The sequence below is a fragment of the Haliotis rubra genome, unplaced genomic scaffold (genome assembly GCF_003918875.1).
Source record: "Haliotis rubra isolate DU_JTF1 unplaced genomic scaffold, ASM391887v1 Scf125, whole genome shotgun sequence".
In the NCBI taxonomy this organism is placed as follows: domain Eukaryota; kingdom Metazoa; phylum Mollusca; class Gastropoda; order Lepetellida; family Haliotidae; genus Haliotis; species Haliotis rubra.
This window is the reverse complement of record NW_025765170.1, coordinates 63,001-84,282: the sequence shown is the minus strand read 5'-3', so window position 1 is coordinate 84,282 and position 21,282 is coordinate 63,001. Positions and strand designations below refer to the sequence as shown.

Genomic DNA, 21,282 nt, shown 5'->3' with positions numbered 1-21,282 from the left:
AACAAAGGTCCTTACTCAGTGTTCTAACAACAGATACCTCGACGACATATACCTCGCGAACGATGTCTACGACATCAGCATGACACCCTCTCTGATGGACTGCGTTGCAAGATGTTACGCTCACTCCAAGTGTCAGTCAGTTGGATTTGAACCAGAAACCCTGAAGTGTCATCGTCACACGCAAAACAGTACCCTCGCCCCTAATGACCTCGTCGTTTTCCCCGGCTGGGTACATAGTGACAAGGACGCTTGGCCAGAGGTGAGTAAACATGGAAGCGTAATTGGTTCAATTTCCAGAGTGTAGACTACCGCGAGTACCCCACTCAGACAGAATCATTGTTTGCCAATTTATTACCTATTGTAGTACCAAGACCTTGCCAACGCGATTTTGCCTAAGTTCCAAGTTTTACCATTTTGTCACATGCACCTTAATTGTAACACAGAAGTCTGGTAACACTGTCATCTTTTGGTTATGGTTTTTGGTTCTTATAGTAGATGTCACTGTCTGAGGAACAAACTAACACTAAATAGTGATAGTCTTCTATAGCTAACTTCCGAGGGGCCTCCCAAAAGTAGTCGGCCTAACTATATTCTCGATGTCCAATGTTAGAAAAGCTTCCATTTTATTTTGAAGGAATCATTAGCAAAGCAATATCCAAATTTTCACATATGTGGCTAATGTGGTTAACGACATATTAGTCATCACAACACATTGGGGTATAATGTTTCTTTAGAAATTGCAGAAAGTGAAAACGATCTGTCATTTTGTACCTCTTGGATAATGGTATCCCCACATATAAAATATGTTCAGTATAGTATTGGATGACTTCCCGTCATAATCAACATTCAAAGATTTGGATTGCTTGATTTATATTTAGACGGGGCTGTTTTGAAAGGACACCCCAACTTTAATCTTTCAAAAACATTGTGTCCAGATATTCAAGCTGGCATTGTTTACATTCAATTTGAGTGCTGACACTTGTGTGACCATTCAGTATTAGTTTGAAGCCTTGGCATCATGTATTAATAAGTGAAAACATTAGAATAAATTATGTCCTTATGATTACGTCATCTCTTTCAGTAAACATCATGGGGGACGGTGTGTGTGTGTGTCACTTTCAGTAGTTTCAAATTGCATTTTATGCACTTTAATATCTACGTTTGATTATAGAGGATTTCTTAAACACATAAAATGTTTCTGGCATAGTGTGTTAAAAAAATCTGAAGTTTGTGATGCATTTATTGCAGATTTTGCGTTTTTAGGGGGTACCAAGTTAAAGTCAAACAAAATGGGGATCGTGAGGCTGGAACATGGCAAAAGCAATTTGCTTGAGGTTGAGAGATAATATGTAGAAAAATAAAACATAACAACAGCTGCATTTGTATAATTTTCTCGGTGAGGCCGACTACGTTTGGGACGCTCCTCCTCCATGTCTGACACATTGGTACAAATCAATACCAAACCATTTCCTCTGTCTATTGTCAGTCTTAGCAATCCGGCCCTCAGCTAAATAGGAATATTTTCATACTTCTTATCCATGTTAAAATATACATTTCGTTCATGTTTCTGTAACAATTTCCAGTTTCCGTAGATTTTATTGTTTCTGTCACTAAACCGGATATTGCATCAGAGACCAATAACAACAATAAAAGCTCTAATACAACAGGGAAGAATTGAACATTATACTTCCAATCATTTTGTAGATGACCGGTCAATAAATGAAAATGGCAAAGGAGAGAATATACAACTCTGCTTTACAGATGCATAAATGCTATTTATGGCTATTAGCGCTTTGCCAATCCATGAAGATCGGGTTAGAATCGTACCGATCTACATAACTGGCATATGATGACATGCGTCAACCAAGTCAGCGAAACTGACCACCCGATCCCGTTAGTGGCCTCTTACGACAAGCATGGGTTGCTGAAGATCAGATCTAACCGGTTCTTCACGGGTATCTGGATTAGTTTCCTCGTCGTTAGAGAGTCATTCTCCTGTCCTACAACGTCACAAATTTCCAACATGTGAGAACGGTTTCTCGTCACAAATGGTGAAGAGTGAGTGAGTTGAGATTTTAAGTCACATCGGTATTTCAGCCCTATCTTGGCAAGATGTTATAAACAGGCTATAGATCGCCAACAACTGGTGGTAGGTCTCCATACCAGGGACCAGGGACACTTACAGTACATTTGCTTCCTCCGAGCTGGATTTACACCACCCCTTCAGCTGTTAGCAATTTAGGGAAATCTAACCATACATTAAATGGACACATATTCCACGATTGAAAAGGTGGCAAGTTTAAATTTACTTGGAACGCTTTGGGATATCCTCTCAGGAGGACAATAATTTACCCCCTTTTGAGAATGCGGCTACTTTATATAATCAGTGTAGAATTATTAGAGTGGTGTCACAGATTTGTTGAGTGCTGCCTTAGCAGCAAAATCGGCCATTGTGTGTTACCCGAAATTCCAACGTGGCTAGGTAACCATCAAACGACGATGTCGTGAAGAAGATATACGTAGTGTGTGAGAAAGATAGCACACAAGGGCATATCTGAGGAAGATGTGTTCGGGGGAGTGAGAGTTGACATTTCTCATCTGTCGCGAGCCGGGTGGTAAGACAAAGAGGCCGATCTTGCCCTATAGGTTTCCTTGGCAACAGTCTTCTATTGCATATCACATGTACAGTCCCTCCGCATCTCATCTACCAATTGTATATTTCCAGGGCTTCTCGATTTCATATTATTTCAAAGCTTTTCTTCTGCTCGGTTAAGAGACTGATGCCTGACCTAACCAAAGAATTTTCAAAAACTGTGGAATTTTCACAAACTTGCGTGGGTGGGCAAAGAGGCCGATCTTGCCCTATAGGTTTCCTTGGCAACAGTCTTCTATTGCATATCACATGTACAGTCCCTCCGCATCTCATCTACCAATTGTATATTTCCAGGGCTTCTCGATTTCATATTATTTCAAAGCTTTTCTTCTGCTCGGTTAAGAGACTGATGCCTGACCTTACCAAAGAATTTTCAAAAACTGTGGAATTTTCACCAACTTGCGTTTCATCCCTGCACAGGGGCCAAGTTAGTCTCCTCTGTATCGTTCAGGTTTAGTATACGTAGTGCGTTCGCAATGCATGAGACCCTATTGGTAAGCGTTTAATAAGGTCTGAGACAAATTCATCCACTTTAATCACTGTTTCGTGGCCTAAATGTCAGTTTCGAAGCACTATTAGATCAACGTCCTCATATTATGTCTTAATTAGTGAATTTGCATAGTTTTAAATATTCAAAAGCGTGTATAACCAACATAGAATTGACCCAAGTTGATTTCACAATTTGGTCAAAATGTTGTGAAAATGATTGAGTGTTATCACATAATTATGTAGTCCACTTATATTGTATAGTCTCTATAGTACAGAATACATTCTGAGGTCAGTTTAGGCAGTATTAAGTGACTGATTTAATAATCGTCAGTTATGGAAGACAGAAAATTTAGAAGCACCCAAGAAAACAACCCGTCTGAATGATAGTGGCTCATTATACATGTATGGTTATCAGGAATGTTCACCTGGCAGTTCACTAATAGATCACTTGGCACGTGGAATTTCATAATGCGCTCAAAACATTCTTTAGTAGGTTGGCCTGGGAGTATCACTGTCTATGACACTGTTCATAGAACAACGTCATGAATTGTTGCTAGAACAACTAACATACAAATGATATTGAGTGAGTGATTGCGTTAAGATTTTTACTCACATCGGCAATATTTCAGCCATTATAATCGGCATTTAAATTAGAAGAAAAAAACATAATAACGAAGGACAGTAAAATAACTAGATTATCACAGATAGAGAATTAAAACTAGCATGTAACTGTAAAATTAAACATATTTTATGAACAATACAATAAATACAAACGGGCTGGAGATCTCAAGCAACTGAAGTACCAGCACCAGCCATGGGGACTTACAGCACCTTTGCTACCTGCATGGACCCTAGCTGGATTTACACCATTCCATAAGCCACTGGTGATTGAGACAATATAGCCATAAATCAAAATCACCTATATACTTCGATTAAAAATTGTGGTAAGAGGAAATAAACTGTGAATGTTTCGGGACTTACGTATCCTCCCTGGAGGATAATGACATTGAGTGAGTGAGTTAACATTTAACGTCATCTCGGCAATATTTCAGCCATTTCAATGACATTGAGAGTCATTGCAATGTCTATTCATCCCCTATGTATACATCTGCTGAATACTCCACTCTATGAATCTCTATAACATGGCAAGAGAGATAATCTGAAAATCAACTCCTTTTATTCTTGTGGTTTAATATTAATAAATTTCGACTTATATTTGAAATGATGTTCCATATCTCTTGAACTAAATGTTTCACACTCCCAACTATGTCGTTGTTTAAAAGTGTTAGGGTCTCAGATATTATTACATACTTATGAGCATTAATGAAGCGCGTCACCTTCTTCTTTGATAAGTACTAAAACACTACCAGTTGTTGTGTATGATTTGAAAACCGAAACCTTATTAAAATGTAACATATGTTACTTTGATTAAAACCTAACCATATCTGATATATCCAATTCTCATAATCAGACTTCTGTTTAGTGAGTGAGTTTAGTTTTACGCCGCCTTTAGCAATATTTCAGCAATATGACTGCAGGGAACACCAGAAATGTACTTCACACATTGTACCCATGTGGGGACTCGAACCCTGGTCTTCGGTGTGACGAGTGAACACTTTAACCACTAGGCTGCCCCACCGCCCCAACAGGTATTTCTTGAAATCTGAGAGGAGTGAGTGAGTTTAGTTTTACGCCGAACTCAGCAATATTCCAGCTGGATGGCGTCGGTCTGTAAATAATCGAGTCTAGACCAGGCAATGCAGTGAGCATGAGCATCGATCTACGCAACCGGGATACGATGACATGTGTCAACCAAGTCAGCGATCACCCAATCCCGTTAGTCGCCTCTTACGACAAGCATGGGTTACTGAAGACCAATTCTAAACCAGATCTCCACGGGTAAATCTGAGAGGGGTACACAAAGAATATCAACATTCCCGGACGGTATGGTCCCAATGATTATGCCACGAATCGGAGTGAGTGAGTGAGTGAGTGAGTGAGTGAGTTATTATTTAACGTCACATCGGCAATATTTCAGCCATATCGTGACGAGAACATTTGATATTGAGAAAGAATATATATATATAGACATTATAAAAACCTGCCGACAAAGGACAGTAAAGCAACTAGAGTATCACAGATATATATGTAAAACTAGTAGTTGAATCTAAAACATAGTAACTATAGGGGACAACACAATAAAAAAATGGGCTATAGATCGCCAACAACTGAAGGTAGATCACCAGACTAGGAGCCATGGGGACTTACATTACTTTTGCTACCTGCATGGACCCTAGTTGGATTTACACCATCCCTTCAGCCATTGGCGACAGAAGAGACATCGAGCCATAAATTAAAAACACACTTATTCTACGATTAAAAAGCAGGTACACTTAGATTGACTAAATGTTCCACGAATCGGATTGTCTCACAGTTTTCAAATAATGACTGGTGTAATTGTATCAACCACTACTGACTGCAATACCAGTACCTGGTCTAGGCTCCCCTGGCGCAGATACCATCTGGAGTTCATATCGAGGCTCTTTGCGGGCCTGTTTTCCTATTGCAAATAGGCGATACCGGCTCGAAAATTGTGAGGTCTAACTCTGTCATCCATAAATATAGGACCCCTAAAAAGGGGATGGTTGTCACCATGTGGTACGACGGCGGTATCCAGTACTTCCTGTTCATAACGTTGTCCCAGGTACTGTAATGAGATCCCACGTGCAGCCATACGAAACGCTACCCCACACCATCACCGAGCCAATACCAAAGGATTTAGAAGCATGGAACATCTAGTGATATTCCTCGTTACAATGGCCGTCGGTAGAGACTTTCATCAGACCAATGAATACCAAGCCAGGTTTTTAAGTTGAGGTTTTCTTGGATACCTGCAGACGTTCTTCCTGTCTCTGTGAGGAAGTCTGATTGGACGACGTATCCCCAGACTAGCACACGCCAGCCTCCCTCTGATGATACTAGTGGAGGGTCGGACTTACTGGTGAAGTTTTTCGGCATGGGTAATAGGATTGTGTCTTGCCAGACAAATTAGGGCTCAGCTATCATGGTCATTGGTCTCCCTTGGTCTTCCAGAGCCTTTATTCACCGGTGGCCACGTACGTCCTCACAAGTCGACTATTAACCCAGTCTAAGTAAACTTAGGCTCAGTATTATTCGTTACACTGCATATACTGAGTCTAACAAACCCTAGTAGAAGGTCTCATCAGCTAACCATTTCAATTGACCAATCAGAACACAGCTTACCAAGTTGCGAAAGTTGTAATTCGCACATACCTTTTGAACTTTTACATCGAAAAAGTTTGTACCCGAACGATTCCGAATGCTATTTTCCCTACGATCGCTTCCGAGTGATGCACATGGAGCACGCCACAACAGTGAGTAAACAGTCGGTGAAAAAAGCATTTTTGTCAATGTTAAATATTAGCTAATGGTAACCATGTCATCAGAAAGCCCTAAGCGTATATACTGCAGATCAAGTATCTGTGTTTAATGCAGATTTACGTTTGTTGAGAGATAGTGTCAGTGACCGGGGAATTTTGTAAGTCCCGCCGATCCCTAAACATCAGCCGTTGCCTGATTGGTAAAATCCGTTCGGATTTGATTGGACGGTCATAGGTCGCTCAGATGTTAGCTGACGCGAACTTCTACTAGGTTTTGTTAGACTTAGTATACAGCAGTGTAACAAATAATACTGAGCCTAAGTTTACTTAGACTGACTATTAACCGTGTTGTTAATTTTAAAGTTAGCACCGATGGTCTGAACTTTAGGCCACGGAGCCGGATAAAGCTACGAGAGCCCAATGCGCAAACGTGAGTTTGCGATTGCTTGGTCACCGACCCTCAGACAGGCGTGGCTCCGGGCTGTACACCGAAGCCGCCATTTGCGTTCAAGATGTCGATGTTCAATGTGTCCTGCAATTCACATTAAGTAACGCAGCTGGCTGCGCTCTTCATCGACGCACGAGCCGAGTTACCCCCCTGCATCATGCATGCCAGTAACTTCTCATTGTATAGTTGATGAAAGTCTACGTCTCGCCATGTCTGGAAAAGTTAATTTCTTAAATCTTTTAAATCAGTTAAGTACAGTGTGGAGCAAATACTGCAGTTATGAAAATTGTCCCCCATTGAGCTTGGCGCCTGAACATTTGACCCATTGATGTTGAGACAGTGTGTGAAGGTGTTCATGTGCATTTAAGTGTGCTGGGGTATGATCGCCTTTGAACAAAAATTTACAAATTGTCCATGGATACACGTGGTGCTAAATTAATGCTCACGGGTAGATATACCCTAATTGCTCTTGTAGTTTCGGCTGCCCAAGCCGCACCTGGTTTGCTCTTTTTTCAGGCTGTAAATATCAGCTGACCCGTGAAGATTCGGGTTAAAATTGTTTTTCAGCAACCCATGCTTGCCGTAAGAGGTGACTAACGGGATCGGGTGGTCGGGCTCGCTGACCTGGTTGACGCGTGATGCATGGGAAGTAAAACATGACAGTAAGGGGGAAAACTATTGCATATTCTACACACTTGCTAAGAAATACAAGAGAAAAACATAAATGAAATGTGAGATATCGGAATAAGACGAGCTCCAGAGTAAGATATCTGTCCATATTTACTTCGTTTTGAGGCAGAAATATTAGGGATAATGATAGGAATATTTCTTAGAGGACTATTGGAGTATATGCAGAAGACACCGAACTATTTCCAGACGGCTCAGCAACGTCTCTAAATGACGCAATAACAACGCTAACTCGGAGGTCACGTGGTCTATGGCGGAGTGAGATTGACGGTGCAAACGGCTCACCGAAAATCTCATGAAATGAAGTCTCTAACCCCCGGTTCAACGCCTAAAAAAGACAAATGAGAAACGTAAGCAGTCCGAGACCCGGGGGACCAGCCTGGAGACGACAAACACGCTAAAAGGGACTGTTTTCCCTGCACGAAGATCGCTTGGAGACGGACGATGAAACACATGGCAGCCATGATGTTACGTCAGGGCCCGAAAAATATCCTGACTTGAAAGAGGTGTATGGCGCCGTTGTCAGCTCTAAGGAAGAGCTAAAACAAGAACTCTATTGACTTTATTTCTAAGGAAGTTCAGGAACTCAAGTCTGTAACAACTGAACATAGTGCAAGCCTCGTCAGAATTGACAAAACGCAAGAAGAAATGGCAAAACGTGTTCGTGACTTGGGGGATCGAGTGAAAGATTATGAACGTCTTTCTCGGCAATTCAATCTGCTCATCCATGGAATATTCTAAAATGAACCTGCAGAAGACACCATGAAAGTGACAATGCAGTTTATGACAAATAAGTTAAAGCAACCCCACATGACATCGAAGATTGAAACAGCACACGAGTTGGGGAAGCGGTCCTTAAATCACACTCGACCGATCATTGTACTGACTCAGTATTCACCTGATGAAGGAGCAAGAATTAGCTCTGAAACGTCGTGTAAAGAATAAAAAGAAGTTGTTATCCATAAAATTGTCATCTATTCAGTTAAAAATTGTTGCATACAACCCAGTATTCGTAGTGACCATAAAGCTGTAATTTTACAATATTATGAGGAAAGGAAAAGTAAGCCTAACTTTTGGAATTGTAATAATTCACTACTTAAAGATCAGGAGTATGTAGATAAAATTTAAAAAAATAAGAATGTAAAGGAAGATTTAGACCCAGCAATGCACTGGAATTGGATTAAATTCAAAATATTGACAATAAGTATTGAATATGCCAAAACTATAAATAAATTGCAGTTCAAAAGGGAGAGAGAATTAATAAAGAAATTATCCATATTAGATAATCAGTTACAGGATAGTGATGATGAAAACGTACAAAGGAATATGAGGATAATAAGACTGAATTAGAATTGATTTATGAACGAGGAGCTGAAGGGGCTTTCATAAGATTACGAGCTAACTAGTCAGAAAAGGGTCAGAAAAGTAATAAATATTTTTATAATTTAGAAAGACAGACAAAGTAAAAACGTTATCCGAGAATTAGTGAATGGTAACGGTGTCAGAATAGAAAATGAACAAGACATACCGTCAGAAATTAAAGATTTTTATTTCTATTTTATTTTCAAGTCGAAACACAAGGATCGATGAAGACATTTTAGAGTATTCTGATCAAAATGTACCTCAGGTTCAAGAGGAAGATAAGCCCATGTTTATGAAAGATATTGATTTCACTGAGCTTTATAATGCTTTAAAACAAATGAAGCCGAACAAGACGCCAGGTTGTGATGGTTTAACCAGTGAATGTTATAAATATTTTTGGCAAGATTTAAAAGTTTTCTTTAAAACATCACTGGAATATTCTTATGAAATACTTACATTTAGTGTTTCACAAAGACGTGGTGTTATAACATTAATTGACAAACCCAATAAAGATGTAAAATATTTGAATTTTTTTAGGCCTATTACTTTACTTAATGTCGATTATAAGTTTTAGCTAATATAGGATAAAGGCTGTTTTAGATCATATAATCCATGAAACTTAAAATGGTTTTTACGAAAGGTTTAAGTATACATGAAAATGTAAGATTGTTATTAGATATCATTGAAACATACAAAGATGAGGGGCATGTATTTTTTTTAGACTTTGAGAGAGCATTTGATTCTGTTGAATTTAAGTTTATTACCAATACTCTGAAGAAAATGGATTCCCTACTAAGCTTATTAACTTAGTAACCCTTTGTTATGTAATGATATTTCATCATGTGTTATTTATGGTGGCCGATCTACAAGTCGAAAACTTTAGAGGAACAAGACAGGGGTGTCCGGTTAGTCCGTATGTATTGTTGATATGTTCTGAATTAATAAACAACAAGTTTTGTAGCATAGATTGCATCAATGGTTTACAGTTTGCAGGAAATAAATTAAAAGGTATATATTACGCTGATGACTCTCCACCATTATTAAAAGATAAAAACTCAATCCGGAAAGCCTTGATTTTTATGTTAAACAATAAAATTTCAGTGGCCTAAAACTTAATTTAGACAAATCAGTCCTAATGTCTCTAAGAAAAGAGGACTTTTGCCCACCTTATGGAATTCAGAAAGTATCGAGATAAAAATACTTGATGTTACATTACATACATTACATAATGTTAGACCTTAATGACTTTGTTTGTTTTTATGATAATATTGAAATTTCACTAGAAAATCTAAAGAAGAGATTTGAAATCTGGAAGTCAAGAAATTTGACAGTTTATGGTAGACTCTTATTTAGTAAATCAGAAGGCATTTCAAGGCTTGTTCATATATCACTCCCCAAAAAAGTTGTCAAGTCTATTAACAGAGAGCTATTTACTTTTATTTGGAATAGCAACTCTGAGAAGGTTTCAAGAAATCGTCTCACACAAGGTTATGAAAATGGGGGCATTAAAGCTTTAGATTTTGATGTATTTAATAAAGTACTTAAACGAGTATGGCTTTCTAAATATTTCAAGAATACGAAATTTTGGAGCTATCAAGTTCTGCCAATATTTGAAACTGTAGGCTCCCTTGTGTTTTTATTAAACTGCAACTTTGACTTACACAAACTGAATTTAAACACCCCACTGTTTTATAAGGATATCTTGAATATCTGGAAATTCCATTTTTACAAAGATGTTGACATTTTTTAATCAAATTATTTGGAAAAATAAAAAGGTGCTTATAAACAGAAAAAGCTTATATGAACTCAGATTGGAAAGAAGCAGGTATTATTTATGTTTGGCCATTTCTGCTTGGTGTTTAGTCTATCCTTGGGCCGTGTTCTGCGATCCATTGTGATGCATCTGAAGAGTGCATGGCATCACGAACGGAGGTTCCAATCTGCCATGAAGTAACTACCTATTCCGGAACATCGACGACAGGTAAGAATTTCAACATCCATAAAAAATATCTCTGCTAAACGCGGAGTCGATTGTACAATTCTGACAATATCATCAGTATGTATGTGTTTGACGCTGCATTCAGCAGTATTACAGCTGTACGACATGGTCTGTAAGCATCGAGTCTGGACCAGACAATTCAGTCATTAACAACCTGGAATATGATGATGGAGCATGTGTTTATGAATGGTTCGGGACAGTAGACGATACTTTTGTCATAATTAACCCAACCGATGATTCCATCTGCCTTCTCAACCACCTAAATGCCCGACATCCACGCATGAAGTTCACAATGGAAGAAGAAACCGCCAACAAGCTACCATTCCTCGACGTTCAAGTAGAGAAAGACAACAAGAAGCTCCACACACATAGGAGTGGGTTGGTGAGTTTAGGTTTACGCCGCACTCGGCAATATTCCAGCTATATGACAGTGGTCTGTAAATAATCGAGTCAGGACCAGACAATCCAGGGATCAACAGCATGAACATCGATCTACGTAATTGGGATACGATGACATGTGTCCACCCAGTCAGCGAGCCGGACCACCCGATCCTGTTAGTCGCCTCGTATGACAAGCATGGGTTACTGAGGATCAATTCTAACCCGGACCTTCACTTCTTTAAGTGTCTGGTTAAGTGTCTATAGGAAACCAACCCACACGAACCAATATCTTCACTTCACATCTAATCACTCCTACAAGTCAAGAGAGGAATAATCACACCCTAGCCAGAAAAACTGTTTGAGATGCATTCTAGAATTTGTAATTAATAGGAATAACAAGGTTTTCTAACCTGGTCATCAAAACCATCAAGACCACCCTCAACCCAAGAGACAAACCACCACGTCAGCAATCAGCACCATGCATCATCAGCACCATTCATCATCAGCATCCCATAATGTCGATACAACCAGCGACCATATCCGTAGTCTACTAAAGAAAGCAAGCCAACATAGATGTTGTGTTCCAGAGAGGCATATCGATTCAGCATATTCTACAAGCCAACGGTAAACCAGCAACAAGCAACAAAGAAGACCCTTCAGGCGTTGTCTACCAAATTCACTCGTGACTCGTACACATGGGAAACGTCCCGCCCCCTAAACATGAGATTCAAGGAACATCAGACATTTGTGAAGAAAAAGACTCCAAATTAGTCCTTTTCGACCACATCTAACTTTATACGAACCATACCATCCTTTGGAACAACATCAGCATCCTTGTAGTCAACCGGTCAGACTACAAAATAAGAAAACTTTTAGAGGCAAGCAAAATCAAACGATGTAGCCCAACAGCTTACCATCATCTAATTAAGGCTAATCAAGAATAACCTTCCCTATCCTTTGTCCATCTGGCTTCAATCATTATATGATATCACAACAAGAGTCAGTAATGTCAACATACTGTACATAAACCTCCTCAATTTAATAAAAACAGATACCATTCATGTATAAATTTTTCCTTGTGCATAATGTTGTGTCACTTACTTGTTAACGTGTTAGCATCTACACCGAAACGTCGCATCTGTTGCAATGAAGAAGTTGTCTATCCATCAAAAAAGTTCTCTTCAACATACTCGTTTCTAAATGTCACTTAAAGATGTCGCTATCAAAAAGTAAGGATACTATGTGTTGGCGAAAAATGTGAGCATATCCTGCCCCACCGGTGACACCTGTCATGAACAAATGCAAAGTCTAGTTAACTGTTCACCTGAAATAAGTCGGGAACGTATGGTACACGTCAAAATAGGGAATTGAATCGGACATAATTTTTGTCACTAATGCATCAAATTTTGAAATTCCTCAACATGTCCACCATTTTTAAAGCCGTGTCGAGGCCTTAAATGTTATAACCTTGATTGAAAAACTTCTTGACCAGAGTTGTATGACGCTATTTGAAATCTTGGTTAAAAGAGCATCCGTGACATAAGCTTATGACATAAAAACATGTATTCTTACCCCTATGACATAACTATGCACATTGGATATGCAAATTAGTTAAATGAAGTGGGATATTTTTCTGTGTGAGCGAAGTTTGATTCGACAGATAAATATCATTGAAATTATACCAGAAATATAATCAGATGACACAGACAAGTTGTTGAACCGTTATTAGAGTTTCAGTTATCCTCCAAAACTCAATAATTCGAGGAATGAATATGCCAAAGAAATCCAGTTTGTGTATTTTAGTTCGCAGAACATTTCTGTTATGAGAGTGTGTTTTTTGTAATTTGTATTATCATTAATAAGGTGATAGTTATTATGGGTCACAATGTGTAAAGTTTTGAGTGTGGGTTGTGGCTCACATCTCACATCTCACATATCATATATGTTCAATGGCAATAGTATTTATAGCGGCACGCCTTTTGATAGCACTTCAGAGTTGCCTCCCTTGGCAATCTTGTTTATTTACGTCTTTCATCATGCCGTGTGATGCACAAGATTTGATAACATTCATGATACAACCTAGCTTTGCTAGAATGCTCGAGAACTGTGTAAAAGCTATATAAAGGTTTGAGACTTTTGTGAAAAAATTATTTCCAACTTCTGCACATTTCAAACTTGAGGCCAAACCTGCTATGAGGAAATTTCAGATTTTGAAAATTGTGTTGATTCACTATATTGATGAGTGAGTTTTTGAACATGAAGCTTTGGAAATGTCGAAAGAAGAAAATTCAGAACTTGAGATGAAAAAACTTAAAATTCAGTTACAAATTCAAAAAGAAGAAAATCGAAAAACAAGAAGAGCTAAAACGGATTGAAATAGAAAGAGAAAGAAAAGAAATAGAATTGAGAAAATTGGAAATTGACAGGGAAAACAATTGAAAAACATGCATCACTTCTCACGATATTTATGATTTCGACAAGTTTCTAAAGTAAACTTTGATACATTTATATCTTAAAAGGGAAATAATCATGTAATACTGATAACTAGCTCGTGGATATTTCACGTGTCTTGCAAAATATGATTGGTCTGTCATTGAGTGACCTGAAAAACGAAATAGAGACACATGCTCATGAAATGTTAGTTTTGAACATTGCCAAGACGTAACTGTTCTGAACAAAGGTAAACTCCCGCGAAGCGAGGTGTGTATTGGACAGTACCTAGCGAGACATAGCGAGGGACAGTCACTCATAGTCGCGGTCGCTCAGTGCGGTCAACCGATGCCTAGGCTTACTGACCATATGAATTTCGTGAAATGTCCTTTATTGCATTGTGTAGTAAGATATTGGACTGAAAAGTTTGTTGAGGTGTAAACTTAAGCAATTGTAGGCAAAGGGATATTTTCACTGCAGTGAACATATATCAAATTTCTGGCACATCAGGGAAAGTATCATTCTTCTCAGATTCAGAAATCTGTCTTTCACACTTAAGAATAGATAAAATGTATCATTTGTGTTATTTGTTAAGGGAAAAATCAACCTCCTCTATTTATCGGTATAATACTGATTAACCAAGACTCGGTTAATATTTCAAATACAGAAACCAGCTCGTGATGAATCCTGTCTTTATAAACTGACGATCCTTTTCAGGGATAATAATGATATACTACCCATCAAAAATTTATACTCACTAATGCAAATATAGCTAGTCAACTGTTCTAAACTATATAGATTTTGCGAAATATTCCATACTGTTTAAAGGTACAGTTTACACATGAACTAATTTATTGTAAAACAACTTCGTAACGTTGAAAAGATTATTCAATAAGTTCAATAAATCGGTGAAAATCGGTGAAAATCCTAACAAAACGTTACCTAACAAAACTGTTTACACACGATAACATGCTTTTCAGCATGTTTGCACATGCTCGATATATGCAACATTTGCTTGGTTCCTCCATTAGTAACATCTTCCATGTAACCATATATATATGCATAACATATAGTGAGTGCTTAAGTGAGTCTAAACTTTTATAGTTGATTTCCGTTACAACACCCTTGAAATTAAGCTCAATATCAATCTACTTGCCTTGTACAGCCGACTCCACTGGACTTACCCAATGCCCGAATCCACCTCCATTACTACACTCCAACATCAGTGACGGCATGCAGGTAGTTGGAAGTGTTCGGACATACACATGTCTCCAGGGTTACCGGGACCTTTCATCTCATAGTGTGACGGTCAACACAACATGCCTCCAGAATCTAACTTGGAGCCACGTCGATCTTCAGTGCCCAGGTACATTCAGTTTGTAATCTAGACATGTCACTAAACACCATGTTTACGTATATTTGTTGTTTTACGCCGCACTCAGCAATATCCAGCTATATGGCGGCAGTCTGTAAATAATCGAGTCTGGACCAGACAATCGAGTAATTGACAGCATGAGCATGGTTATACACAATAAGGATACACGTGTCAACCAAGCCTTTGTGTTGGGCGCGCACTCAGCATTAATCCAGCTTCAGTCCGTTATCTAGCGAGGGCAAGTCACAATGGTTTGTTTGTTTGTTTGTTTGTTTGTTTGTGCGACACTCAGTAACATTCAAACTATATGATGGCGGTCTGTAAATAATCCGCCCATTTTTTATTTTGTACTGTCTATAGTGATTTAATTTTACGTTAGCGTACTAGTTTTAAATTTATATAGCTGTGATGTTCTAGTATCTTTACTGTCCTTCGATGACAGGTATTTATGTTCTAACCTTATTGATTTTCATATTGATATAAACTAGATTGTTCTCGTCACGATATGGCTGAAATTTTGCCGATGTGACGCTAAATAATAACTCACTCACTCACTCACTGTAAATAATCAAATTATTGACAGCATGAGTATCGATGTTCACAACTGGGATACGATGATATGGGTCACCCAAGTCAGCGAGCCCGACCACCCGATCCCGTTAGTCGCCTCAGGCATGAGTTGCTAAAGAGCAATTCTAACCCGGGTCTGCACGGGCCTCATGTTTACATGTATATCCTGAGGCTTGATAGTTAAAAAGAGCGACAAAACCATTTCCACATCCACACCACAAGAGCCTATTTACGATTTCGACCACACCATGAGCGTGTGCCTATGAATCGATAATAACAAGCGCTAACGAGAAGTTGAGCGTATCCTGACCAACCAAGGGCAAAGGCTAGTCATTTGCTCCTCTGAAAACTACATGTTATTTTGATGGAATAATATCAGCGTTGAAATGAAAAAGAAACCTGAAAAAATTCTTGTAACAAAACAAAACATTTAAATGAAGCGTTTTTCAATAAATATATTGGGTGTGTTAAAATTTAAAGTCAATATTTCAGGCATATCGTGACCATAATAGTTCCATATCTAAAATAAACTAAGTCGAATACATATCTGTCAACGAAGGGCAGTAAAATAATTAGACTATCACAGATTGATATTTAGAACTAGCATGTAATCATGAAAAGACATCACTACAGCGAACATCATAAAAATGGGTTATAGGTCGCCAGTAAAAGATAGCTAGGTCACCATACTTGGGACCCAAGGGACTAAGATCATGTTTGCCACCCGCATGGACCCTGGCTGAATTTACACCATCCCCACGTTCATTGGTGATAATGTATACGTTTAGCCATATATTAAAAGAACAAATATACTGCGATTTAAAGCTTTGGCATGCATTAACATACTTCAAATTGTGTGGAACTTGCATACTCACAAAATGGCACTTCAAGATTGAATGTCAAACAAACTGGTTAATAATAATTAAGAATGATATCACATATAAACAGTCACTGATATTGCAACACTAGATCATGCATTTGCATGGAAGTAATGATGCTCGTCTTAGATCAAAGTATTTCCTACGTAAATGAAAGTAGATGCAACGTAGATGACTGTGGTACAGTACACTTACATAAAACGTTTTGTAAAGCTAAACTAATGTTTTTAAACAGGTAAGCTTAATCGAACTTCTGTCAAGTGGGGGCGGTTGGGTAGCCTAGTGGTTGAAGCGTTTGCTCGTCACGCCGAAAACCCGGGTTCGATTCCACAGATGGGTACAATGTGTGAAGCCCATTTCTGGTGTCCCCCGCCGTGATATTGCTTTAGTATTGCAAAAAGCGGCGTTATTCCTAACTCACTCACTCACTCTGGTCAGTATGACCTCCATGAAATTTTGCACATCGGTTAAGTTCTTCTTTTCTTTATCATTTAGGTCCCCACTCTTGAATTCATTTCAAGGTATAATAGGTTTGAAAATACAAAGAAATTTGAAATATTTTTTTGTAAGAAAACTTCGACGCAATGAAAAGTTACTAAGGGAATGGCACATGTTCTTCATAAAGGGTACTATAATGTAAGTGGGTCTTAAAACACTAGACTGTGACACGAACTATTGTCGATTACTTGCGGAAATGTGGTTACCAATTTGATAATTCGACACTAGAGAGTACGTTCTCCAACGGAGATTATGATATCATACATATGCATACAAGTAATGTTCATCTACGTAGATGTAAGTATCTTCTACTCAGATGAAAGTATTTCCTACGTATATGAAAGTATTTCCTACATATATGAAAGTATTATGTACGTAAATGTACGTAGATGCTGTGGCACGCGTATGACTTGCTGTAACAATCAGCTGCTCTGTTCTTTCGAAATTGTGGGGGCGATGTGATTTGTCATCACCTTTTGACTCGTGTCCAGTTTATTTGCATTTCAAAGACAATACTTAGGACTTTAAAAGTAAGTCGCTAGGGTTCTTTTCTGGGGCGAAACTAACTGAACCAATTTCTTTATGATACTACGTTATGCATATTTGGAAAGGCTTAGGGAGCATACCCGTGAAGATCCGGGTTAGAATTGATCTTCAGTAACCCATGCTTGTTGTAAGAGGCGACTAACAGGATCGGGTGGTCAGGCTCGCTGACTTAGTTGACACATGTCATTGCATCTGGATCAGACAGGCTTTTAATTGACATCACGAGCACCGATCTACGCAATTGGGACGTAACGATTTGTATCATCTAAGTCAGACAGCCTGACCACTTAGACAAGTAAAGGCCACTGACGACCATTTTTAACCCGGGAGTTTACTTTATTTATCTAATTAGAACAACTATTTTGTCTAATATTGACATACGAGGGGCTATCAATGAGTTTTGAGCCTAAAATTCTTCCGATATGTGCATGGTAAAAATATCTGTATGATATTGAAGAATGGTTTATATCATTCACATAAACGTAATGTTGACATGCGCATGTCGCTAGTTTCCGGTCACGTAAATCTAATCACATGTACCCCTTATTGAAACGGCAGAAATGGATAAGGTTGAGTACAGACCAGCCATAAAGTTTTGGGTCCTCGAGGGCCACCCGGCGAAGCACATTAAAGAGCGATTGACAGCAGTGACTTTTTATCATGCACATATCAGAAGTATTTTAGGATGAAAACTTTTGATAGCCCCTCGTATCAATTTCAAATATTAATACATTTTACAGGACCATGGATCCCGAAAAATACGCCTTCTACACGCCGGCTTAAATATGTCCAGCTGACAACAGAGGAACTAAAGAGCATCTACGTCAACAATAGCTTCGTATTCCTGGTGAAAGTCTGTGCTAATGCCAATTTCAACTTTGACAGATACCAAGCAAAATCAAAGTATAATTTAGATAGAATAATTATTGGGGGGAATGACAACACGATCTCTCGCATTGTAGGAAAACACTGTTCAATTATCTATTCGTACGGTATATTGTCTTGCACGGAGTATAGACCTTTCTGGATAAAAGTTAATGGCACTACTATTTCCGTTGGAAAAGGGTTTAGGGTTGGCTATCAACAGCAGGTTAGTTGCACTGGTCCAGATCTTAATGTAACCGATTGGAGCATATCGACTTACTTGAACAATGCCGGATCATGGCTCTTCAATATACGTTCAGATCTTTAAATGTAGATTACAGTTTAGAGGCTATTATCTAACAATCTGTGGGCGAGACACCCATGTGTGTTAACTATATGGTATCAAATACATGTGTAAAATCGAATTCCAGGTCTGTGATTGGCTACTCCATGGTGATGACCTAAGGTCAGATTTTCACGGACTACGTTACTAATGTAATTTATGATTAGTGCTTCGGTCGAATCCAACGGCGTCTGTGTCGAAATGGTATGGTGAAAGTGTGTTAATAAATGTCCTTGGGTCTTCACAAGTGTTTATTATCATTATCGCCTTGATAATTCACAGATTTGGCAGAAACGTTTGTGTCGATGGCAACACTAGCTCTGAGCAGCAAGAAGTAGGTTGAATGGCGTCACAAATGACAGTTGTCTTATACAGAGTGAGGAAGTGAGTTAAAATTTAAAGTCACATCGGCAGTATTTCAGCCTTATCGTGACTAAGAAAGTTGTAAATTTATAAATGAATAAATACAAATTTAGATAATGTACTTACCTGTCTGCAAAGGACAGTAAAATAACTAGAATATCACAGTTATAAATGTAAAACTAGTATAAAAATCTAAAACATCTTAACTATGAAAGACAATACAATATGAAAAAACAGGCTATAGATTGCCAACAACTGAAGGTAGATCCCCATACTAGGGACCATGGGGACTTACAGTACATTTGCTACCTGCATGGACCCTAGCTGGATTTACACCATCTCTTCAGCCGGTAGCAGTTTGACAAATCTAGCCATACATTAAAAAGACACATATTCTACGGTTAAAAATGGATAGTTTTAATTTACTTTGAATGTTTGGAGACTTACGTACCCTCTCAGGAGGACAATAATTTTACTGTACTTTAACCCCCTTGGAGAATCCAGCCACTAACAATCTGTGTTACTAATCTAAACTTCCAATCATAAAATATTGATCTGTTTACAAATCATTTAACAAATCTATTTATTCTAAAAATGCTATAACTAAATGAGGACTGATATTATTAAAAAAGATCCTTCATAGTTCGTGATTTGAAATAGTTATCCCTTGTGATGGAATATTCAATACAGTCAAGCAAGACATGCTTGACCGTGATTCTTTCATCACAAGTGATACAAAACGGAGGATCTTCACCTTTGAGGAAATGTTCATGAGTGTATCTACTATGGCCAATGCGACATCGTCAGTATCGAATAGACTGGGGGTTTATCACAGCAAGATTTGGTGAACAAGAGCGGGATAAAATTAATGTTGTCATTTCTCCGTGTTTCATAATATATATCAGTAATTTCCAGTAATAAGAAGTACGTTATTCGTCACATGCGGTATATTTGGCAAAGCTTTCCCTGGCTACCTTCTTGAAAAATAGTTATTCCTGTTTTCCTTTCATGACTAATACTACCGGCACATATGGTCCTTTGTATAGGACGGCCGCAGTCGACGTTTGGTACGGGGTCCATACCACACAGGGTTTGTCAGATGGTCGATCAGTCATTACTGTATGTGGTATGTGTTCAGCGTGGCATTGTTTGTGTTGTACGCAGCAACTAGCAAATATCACAGCCTCCCCGGCCTACTAGGAAGGTGCTTCACAAATTGTACCTTCTGATCAGAGATATTTGGTGCGAAACGTAATTTTTGACCACTCTAGTGTCTCATAATGACTTGAACTATAGAATAACATTAAAGCAAGCACGAACGATGTTTGTGATATTCTGTAATGTTGTTAAGGCGTTTGATAGAGTTTTCAAGCAGACCTACTATACGCATTTGTAAACTAACAGTTTCAATGGTGACCTTTCATCAATGTTAAAAGATTATAACATCTGATTACAGTAATCTTTTCAACAGTTATTTCTCCTTCCTCTTGCCATTTTCCTTCAAAAATATTTCTGTAGGTTCTTATTGATTCCACGTCCTTTTTTCAGCATTCAAATATGCTCATTCTTTATTTAATAAATTTGGTTGATCCGATTGCATTTACTTGTTGTATTGCACTGAGTTTTGTTACTTTAAGTTAAAGAAAATCCTGAATATTTACCTTGACTTTTAGTCTAATCATCATGAATGTCACCAGAACTACAGCATTCTTATCTTATGCATAGCTCATATATATTGTGAAATCTGAGCCAGACAGTAGGACGTAAAGAAAGAGCGTTCAAATTTTACATCAGCAATACCAAGAAACTTTGGATGAATAGTTTATGTGTAATTCCTGTGTGTGTAGGTATGATAATGATCGGCAGTTCTTCGGAATTTGATTTTTTATAAATCTTTTTTTATAAATTATATAACATAATCAATAATATACTGAGTCAAATAAGTAACTTCACAAAATGTAATTTGAAAAATAATGAATAATCTTTCTCTGATGA

The 21,282-nt window shown here is 38.3% G+C and overlaps 2 non-coding genes across 2 annotated transcripts; both read right to left on the bottom strand.

Moving 5' to 3' along the window:
* Nucleotides 1-3,028: 3,028 nt before the first annotated feature.
* Nucleotides 3,029-3,133, bottom strand: LOC124266377. Its single transcript, XR_006895751.1, has one exon. It is a non-coding gene; the product is annotated as a U6 spliceosomal RNA (small nuclear RNA).
* Nucleotides 3,134-6,997: 3,864 nt separating this feature from the next.
* Nucleotides 6,998-7,151, bottom strand: LOC124266375. Its single transcript, XR_006895750.1, has one exon. It is a non-coding gene; the product is annotated as a 5.8S ribosomal RNA (ribosomal RNA).
* Between the last annotated feature and the right edge of the window lie 14,131 nt (nucleotides 7,152-21,282).